Source organism: Narcine bancroftii, chromosome 5 (genome assembly GCF_036971445.1).
Source record: "Narcine bancroftii isolate sNarBan1 chromosome 5, sNarBan1.hap1, whole genome shotgun sequence".
NCBI lineage: Eukaryota > Metazoa > Chordata > Chondrichthyes > Torpediniformes > Narcinidae > Narcine > Narcine bancroftii.
In genome coordinates this window covers 103,221,343-103,230,234 of record NC_091473.1, presented here as the reverse complement: position 1 = coordinate 103,230,234, position 8,892 = coordinate 103,221,343, and the positions used below count along the sequence as shown (strand labels likewise).

Sequence of the window (8,892 nt, the reverse complement as noted above, 5' to 3'; positions counted from 1 at the left end):
GCATGTGCTGCTCATACCATTCCTCCATTGCCTACTCCCTCTTCCCTCTACTTGTTACGTAGCCTAGGCTGTGATCATCCCGGGACCCCCTAGTCTGGCTGCAGGGATTTGGAGTGTCCCAAAGCAGCTCAGGAGTGCTGGTATCTCCTCCAGCCTCCCTCTTCGGGCCTCCTGCGCTCCACCTCTCCTCTCCAGGCAGCTGGCTGCAGGAAGAGCCACCAAGTTCCAGAGAGTGTTGGCATGCTGTGCATGCTGAACCTTCACCTGCAGATGCCAACCAACCAAAACAAGCATGAGGCCTCCCTGGACAAGCCTCTGCACTCCTGAACACCAGGAGGTAACTGAAGGAAGATAATCCTCCACCCATCACAGGCCACGCTCACTAAAACTACCATTGTGAGCACTGGCTGGTATGATTCCTGACTCAGCCAACTTATTTCCATGAGCCACACATTATATGTCAAAGAGCCACATGTGGCTGGCGAGCTGCACTCCTGTATTACATTAACCATGCCACCTTTGAACCCTCTTCCACTGGAGTCTATAAAGCCAGCTCTAGCCCCAAAGAGTTGTTGTTCCATTGTTTAAAAACGGGCTTCAAAAGTAACCCTGGAAATTAGGTTGGTGAGGCTGATATCATTCGTGGTAAATTATTGGAAGATGTTCCAAGAGATTAGATATAAAAAGTATTTGGATAGCCAAGGAGTGATTAGGGATAGTCAACGTGGCCTTGTGCTTGGTAGGTCCTGTTTAACCAACCTTAATAGAGTTTTCAAGAAGGTTACCAGGAAAATTAATGAAGGAAAGGCTGCGGATGTTGTTTACATGAACTTTAGTAAAGCCTTTGACAAGATCCCACATGGGAGGTTAGTCAGGAAGGTTCAATAGCTCTGTATTCAAGGTGAAATAGTAAACAGGATTCGATATTGACTATACAGGTAATGGATGATTGCTTTTCAGACTGGAGGTCTGTGACTAGTGGTGAGCCTCAGGGTGCTGGGATCATTGTTGTTTAACCGAGATGATAATGTGGTAATGTTTGCAGATGACACACATATTGGAGTCATTGTGTACAGCGTGAAAGGCTTTTAAGCTTGCAGAGGGATCTGGACCAGCTGGAAACGGGCTGAAAAATGACAGCTGGAATTTAATGCTGAGAAGTGTACGATGTGTTTTGGAAGGACAAATCAAGAAAGGACATACACGGTAAATGGAAGAGCACTGAGGAGTGCAGTAAAACAGAGGGATCTGCGAATACAGCTACATCATTCTTGAAAGTCCCATCACAGGTGGATAGGGTTGTAAAGTGAGCTTTTGGTATGTTGGTCTTCATAAAAGTATTGAGTATAGGAGTTGAGATATGGTAAAGTTGTATCAGGTATTGATGAGGCCAAATTTGGAGTATTGTGTGCAGTTTTGGTCACCTAACTACAGGGAAGATAGCCATAAGGTTAAAAGAGTGCAGAGACAATTTACTAGGATGTTGCCTAGACTTCAGGAATGAAGTTACAGGGAAAGGTTGAACAGGTTAGGACTTGGGGTGTAGAAGAATGAGCGGAGATTTGTTAGAGGTATTTAAAATTATGCGGTGTTAGGGTGAGGGGAGGTTTAGATACATTTCTAATCTATATTGAATAACCACAGTAGGAATATTACTGTCTTATGTTATTGACTGATAACACTGGACAATGAAGATTTTGCTTCCTGAACACTTTTGAGTGTATTTTATGGATTTTGGGTGCTGATCATGAAAATCCCTTAATGTTTCCCTATCACATACCTTTTTTTAGATATAACCAATTTTTGTAATTTCCTCTCATATTTTATGTCTACTTCAAGCATAGAAAACCATGAAGTGCAATATGTCATTCAAAATTCATTTTCTGCATTTGCACTTGGACTTATCCCCTGCTGATCTTGGTGCAGTCAGTGACGAACATGGTATAAGCCAATGGTTCTCAACCTTTTTCATTCCACTCACATACCACTTTAAGCAATCCCTTTGCCACTGATTAGTAAGGGATTGCTTAAGGTGGTATGTGAGTGGGAAGGGAAGGTTGAGAATCACTGCTCTAGACCCAATTGTTACTGAAGTGTTTTGCTTGAGAAAAATTGTTATTGGCCCATTTCATTTGGAGTTATGCACATAACACATAACGAGTCAATTGGGTACGATTAAAACAGTGGTTTCCACACTTTTTCTTTCCATCCACATAGTAAGCAATCCCTTACTAATCGTAGAGCATCTGTGGCATAGGGAATACTTAAAGTGGTATGTGAGTGGAAAGAAAAAGGTTGAAAACCACTGGTGTGAGCTTTCACCAGGACATTGTGACCATGGAAAAGCATTATCAGGGCAATTGGAATCCCTCGATGCTGGCCGACTATTATTGGTTCACGTTTTGAAAACATTTTCGTGATCCAGTGGAAGTGGAAGTGTTTAAACTCTGACTTTCTGTGGTGTTTGTTGTCACCTTCATGATGTTAGTATTACTTGCATCAGTCCAAACCAAAACATTGGTTGGGTTCTGCTCTCATTTCATTCTCTTCAGGCCTTCCTTCGATGAAAACTGTGCTAAAACCCCTCTTAGTTCTATCCACCCAACATCACCTTCCGTCTGTTCTTTACTCTCCTGCTCCACCGGTGCCAGTAAGATCTGAATCCACATGATTGTTAGGGTGCCGCAAAGTGAGCACAACATGAGACCTTCACTGGGGTAAAACTTAACACACCTCTGCCACAGTCCGGTCTGCAGGACTCTAGTTTAAGCAAACGTATTGTCTGTCTCATAACATAACCATTTGTGCTACAAATCCTTTTGTTTTGAAAATTTAAAACTTAAATTAATAAATACGTGTTGCAATAAATATCGATACAGTGAGTCAGCAACATTTGATTATTGGCTTCCAAATACTCATCTAAAGAAATTGAAAGTATTCAAGGGTTCATCAAGAGTTTTGGTTATGTGTGTCAAGCAACATTCAGAGGATGTTTAGGTGTGGCCCTGTCTCATAAACTTTGTTAAATGCTGTGAATAAAGGCCAGGAACTAAATTTGGGTCTCAGTTTATTACATTCAAAATATTAATCTAATAAATGCTTTAAGATCAGAATCAGGATTTATTGTCATGAACAAGTCATGAAATTTGGTGTTTTGGGACAGCATCTCAGTGCAAACATACATATTATAACCATCTTCCAACATTACTATAAAAAATATTTAAAAATGCATGAAAAGTTAGGCAGTCTTTGGTTCAGTGATTATTCAGGAATCTGACAGCAGCAAGGAAGAAGCTGTCCTTATGCTACTGAGTGCTTGTCTTTAGGATCTCTACCTTTTACCCAATGGTAGCAGAGTGAAGCAGGCATGGTCTGGGTGGTAGGGGTCTTTGAGGACAGAGGTTGCTTTTTTTAAGGTACCGCCTCATGTAGATCTCCTTGATGGAGTAAAGTCTGGTGTCTGTGATGTCACAGGCTGAGTTAACAACCCTCTAGAGTTTATTCTTGCCCTGAGAATACTATTCGGTGATGGAACCAGCAGAATGCTCTCCACAGTATACCTTGATGGGCATTCAATAACCACAAGCAGATGCAAAGTGGGTGATTAAAGGCTTTAATAACCTGAAATGAGCAGCATGTCTTCACATGCTGCCAGCCCAGTTCCAAGGAAGATATAAAGGGAGGAACTAAGGCGACTGCCTTTATTGGGGAATTTTAGGGGAGGTTATACGGTTGGAGGCGGGCCAGCCTGTATGGTATGGTAATGTCATACATGCAATGCCGTGTTCCACCATATTCACCCCTTCTTTTTAGATCGAGTCCAGCAGGGTGAAGTGCAACAGAGTCCATCATTATGGTTCATGAAGTCTTTTACAGTTCACAGATCCAGCCAGTCCAGTGGCTTTGTCCACTGCTGTGATCACCACAGCGCCGGTTGTGTAGTTGACGGCTCCAGTGGGATGGTGACCTGAAAAGTAGCTTGAGTGTCCGGGATTGAACTGTGTTAGTCCAAACTTGTTCAGGGGTGTGTGGGGATGTTGGGGGTTCAGTTAGCCATTGTAGGGGTGGTGAGGGAGGAGGACTGGGGGGGTTGTAGTGGTGGGTTTGAGTATTCATTTGTCAGCAAGATACAAGGGAGTGATGATCAATGACAGGGGTTTCTAGGTGCACCTTCGCTGACAGGGCTCCTGCGCAAGCCAGAACCCGGATGGGTACGGTGTCTTTCCGCCCATCCTGGTACTGAATGTGGGCATATTGGGGGGTGCACACACAGGAAGTGTACCTCCTTGACCAGCGGATCTGACTCGTGATGCCTAACATGCCTATGGAGTAGCAATGGCCCAGTGATCGTTAGCCAGACTGACAGCATGGATTCCGACGCCAACCTCCTGGGGAAGGTGAACAGTTTTTCATGTGGGTTGGCGTTCATAGTTGAACACAACAGGGACTTGGTGGCAATGTACCACTTTCTGAAGGACATTTTACCACTGGGAGACAGGCATCCCTTTTGACTTGAGGGCCAAGAAGATTGCCCTCAAAGTTGTGCATTCTCCCTTTCCACTTGCCCATTCCCACGGGAGTTGTAGCTGGTGGTCCTGCCCTTGGTCAGGAAGTATTGGCACAACTCCTCACTCATTAATGAGGACCCCCGATCACTAACTGGGGTATCCAAACAAGGTGAAGAGGTTGCGGTGAGCTTTAATGACTGTGGGTATGGTCATATCCGGGCAGGGAATAGTGAATGGGAAGTATGAGTGCTCAGCCACGATATTGAGGAAGTACATGCTCCAATTCATGGAGGGGAGGGGGCCCTTGAAGTCCATACTGAGACATTTGAAGGGGTGGGTGGCCTTGATCAGCAGGGTTTCTCCGGCAGGTAGAAGTACAGCTTTGCACTCTGCACAGACCAAGCAATGATGGGTCAGCTCCCTGATCTCCTCCACTGAATAGGGGAAGTTGCGGGCCCTCACAAAATAGTAGAGTCTGGTGACCCAGGAGTGACAGAAGATGTCATGGAGGGCTTAGAGGTGGTCTGATTGTACCCCAGCACAGGTTCCCCAGGACAGGGTATTGGGTGGCTCTTTGAGCTTCCTAGGCCAGTACAATATCTCATAATTATAGGTGGATGGTTCAATTCTCCGTCTCATGATCTTGTCATTTTTGATCTTCCCCCACTGTTTATTGTTAAACATATATACGATGGTTTTTTGATCTGTCAGCAGACTGAAGGGTCTGCCAGCCCAATAGTGTCTCCAGTGGCACACAGCTTCCACTATGGCCTGGGCCTCCTTCTCGATGGCTAAGTGCCTGAGTTCTGGGCTCTGGAGTGTCTGGGAAAGGAATGCCACAGGCCTAGTGGCTTCGTTCATTGTGGCGGCCAGGGCAAAATCAGATGCATCACTCTCCACCTGGAAAGGGATGGATTCATCAACGGCATGCATCTCCACCTTGACAATCTCATCTTTAATGCCCTTGAAGGCCTTTCAGGCCTCTGCTGATGGGGGAAACGTGGTGATCTTCACTAGGAAGAGGGCCTTGTCCATATAATTGGGGACCCATTGGGCATAGTACAAGAAGAATCCTGGCACCTTTTCAAGGCCTTGAGGGTTTGGGACAGTGGGAGTTCCAGGAGGGGTGCATACGGTCGGGATCGGGGGCAATGGTGCCATGCTCCACCACGAATTCTAACATTGCCAGACATGAAGTGCAGAATATGCACTTCTAGTTATATGTCAGGTTCAGAGCTTTAGCCATGGCGAGGAATTTCTGCAGGTTTGCGTCGTGTTCCTTCTGGTTATGGCCGCAGATGGTGACATTGACTAAATACAGAAATGTTGCTTTCAGTTTATAGTCATCCACCATGTGGTCCATCTCCCTCTGGAACACAGATAGTCCATTCGTAAGACTGAATGAGTCCCGAAGGAAATAGTAGAGGTGGCCATCAGCCTCAAACGCTGTGTATGGACAGTCCTTTGGGTGAGTCAGGATTTGGTGATACGCCGACTTGAGGTCGATGGCAGAGAAGACATGGTACATGTCGGCTATGCGGGGGAGGAGGTAGGTGTCCAATAGGTGAATTGGTTGATGGTCTGGCTGTAATCAATGACAATCTGGTGTTTCTCCCCATACTTAACCACCACCACATGCCCTCCAGGAGCTGTTGCTGGCCTCTATAATTCCTTCAGCTAGCAGTCGCTTTACTTCTGCTTTTATAAATTCTCTGTCCCTGGAGCTGTATCTCCTAGTTTGCAGTTAGAGGTGAGTTTCTCGAACAGGGGGGACCCAGAGGGTGGCCAGACCGCAGGTCATGTGCCCTGTGTGGCATTTTGGTGTCTGAATGGCCATGTTCAGAGAGATGGGCGGGCTATCCATGAATTGTTTTTTTCAGACCATGAGGGGAGGATGGGGCACATCAAACTGCATCAGTACGCTCTTTAGCTGGCATTGGAAGTCCAGCCCCAGTATGACTGGCGCGCAGAGATGGGGCATGACAAGAAGTTTGGTTTTTGTAATTCGTGGCCCCTTACTTGACTCGATTTTAGTCGAGTGCTCCCTGTGTCTAATAGGCAGCCCATGGTGTAACCGTTTACTTCTTTGTCCATCTCGGATCACACCAGCTAGTGTGATTCTGATCCAGAAAGATTGAGGCCAGAGTTCGTTCATTCTCTGAGTCGCTGATGCTGTGATGCGGTGGCAGCAAATGCCAAGATGGCCGTCCCAGAGATCTTGAAGATGACCACCCCCATAGGTAGCATGTGGTGGGATCTGAAAGAGATGTGGGAAGTGACATTGACCCATGTCGTGTTACTTCTTTTCCCCCTGTTTGTTTTTCTGCCACGGAAGTGACACCAGAAGTTGGTCATTCCAAGATGGCGATGAAGATCATGGCCTGCACATGTACTGCTAGAGGAAGGTTTGGATTGACATACTTTAGCGTAGTATCCCTTCTTCCAACAGTTTGAGCAGGTCACACTTCAGCCCGACAGTGCTTTCAAGGATGCAAACACTGACCGTAGTATTGGTACCTCGTGTGTTCAGCAGTGGCAGCAGATGTTAGGGGCCCCAAGTCTCAAGATGGCAATGCCTGAGATCCCCACCTGGCAGCTATGTGGCCAGAGGAGTAAGCCTCCACATTTTTATGGGCCATTTCAAGCGATCGTGCTAGTTGCACAACTTCCTGTAGGATCCTATTGGCCTTCTCTAGGAATCTCTCTCAGATATAGTTTGAATGAAAACAGCCACTAGCCCATTGCAGTTGAGTTCCTCTTTGTAGACAGCCATCGTCACATCTATGCACCCACAAGCATGCCCTGCATGACCCTCACAAAGTCATCAACAGTCTCACCAAGGGCCTGGCATCAGGTGAGCAGAAGGTAACAAGCGTACATCAAGTTCATTAGGGCACCATCCTGCTGCCACAGTAGGGTCATCTCGTCATCGTACTTGTCACAATCGCAGATTATTTGATAAGATCAGTGGCCGACTGATGAGAAAAGTAGATCGTACTTATCTACGTCGTCTGTGATCTGGTCATGCTTCATGTAAGCATTCAAGCAATGCAGCCACATGTTGAAGTTGATGGAGGCCTCTAGTCTCCAGCTTCTGTGCAAATTGCCTTGTCCATGGCAGGTTAGTCAGGTTATTAAATGAATAGGAATTCAATAACCACAAGCAGACTTGAAGTGAGTGATTAAAGTCTATACCTGAAACGACAGGCCTGGATCCAAGGTAGGTATGAAGGGAGGGACTAACGCGACTCTGCCTTTATTGGGGAATCTTACGGGGAGTTGTTGCTGGGTCAGAGGTGGGCCAACCTGTACAGTATACATGTTCTGTCACACAGCAATTTAACTCTTTTAAACTCTAGAAAATGCAATGCATTTAACTTGCTCTCTCGTGTGCAAAACCTTCCAGTGCTGAGATTAGTCAATTGAATCTTTACCATTTCAGAATCAGGATTTATTGTCATGAACAAGTCATGAAATTCAGTGTTTTTCAGCTGCATCATTAATGTAAACATTCATATTATGACTATCTTATGACATTACTATAAAAAGTAAAATAAAATAATAATAACATTAATAGTACCCGAAAAGTACGGCAGTGTCTTTGGTTCATTGATTACTCAGGCATCTGATGGCAGAGGGGAAGAAGCTGCCCTTGTGCTGTTGAGTGATTATCTTTAGGCTCCTATATCTTTTCCCTGATGGTAACAGAGTGAAGAGGGCATGGCCTGAGTGGTGGGGGTCTTTGAGGATTGAGGCTGCTTTTTTAAGACCACCTCATGCAGATGTCCACAATGGAGTGAAGTTTGGTGCCTGTGATGTCGCAGGGTGAGTTAACAATACTCTGGAGTTCTTTCTTGTCCTGATAATTGGCACACCTCCATACCAGGCAATGATGCAACCAGCCAGAATACTCTCCACAGTTTACATGTAGAGGTTTATGACAGTCTTCGGTGACATAGCAAATCTCCTCAGCCACTTCACAAAGTATAGCCGCTAGCGAGCCTTCTGTGTGATTGCTTCAACGTGGAGGCTCCAACACAGATTCTCGGAGATGCTGACATCCAGGAATTTGAAGTTCTTGACCCTATCCACTACTGAGCCCTTGATGTGGAAAGGGTCATTTTCCCCTGACTTCCTCCTGAAGTTCACAATCATCTCCTTGGTTTTGCTGATGTTGAGTGCAAGGTTGTTGTCATTATATCATTCAACGAGCTGATCTATCTCCCTCCTGTACGCTTCCTCTTTGCCCTTTGTGATTCTGCCAACATCTGTGGTGTCATCAGCAAATTTGTAGATGGCATTGGAATTGTGGCTGGCCACACAGTTGTGGCTGTATAATGAGGAGATCAGTGGGCTAAGCACGCATCCTTGGGGTGCACCTGTG

At 45.7% G+C, this 8,892-nt stretch overlaps 1 long non-coding RNA gene across 3 annotated transcripts in view; it reads left to right on the top strand.

The window, feature by feature from the left end:
• The first annotated feature begins 7,490 nt into the window (after positions 1-7,490).
• LOC138762767 (uncharacterized) overlaps positions 7,491-8,892 on the top strand; it is an 87,359-nt gene continuing 85,957 nt past the window's right edge. For 2 of the 3 annotated variants that reach the window (XR_011357130.1, XR_011357128.1), the window contains exon 1: positions 7,491-7,728. This is a non-coding gene — a long non-coding RNA (uncharacterized lncRNA). The remainder of the gene's footprint in view (positions 7,729-8,892) is intronic. The other variant, XR_011357129.1, reaches the window with a different exon arrangement.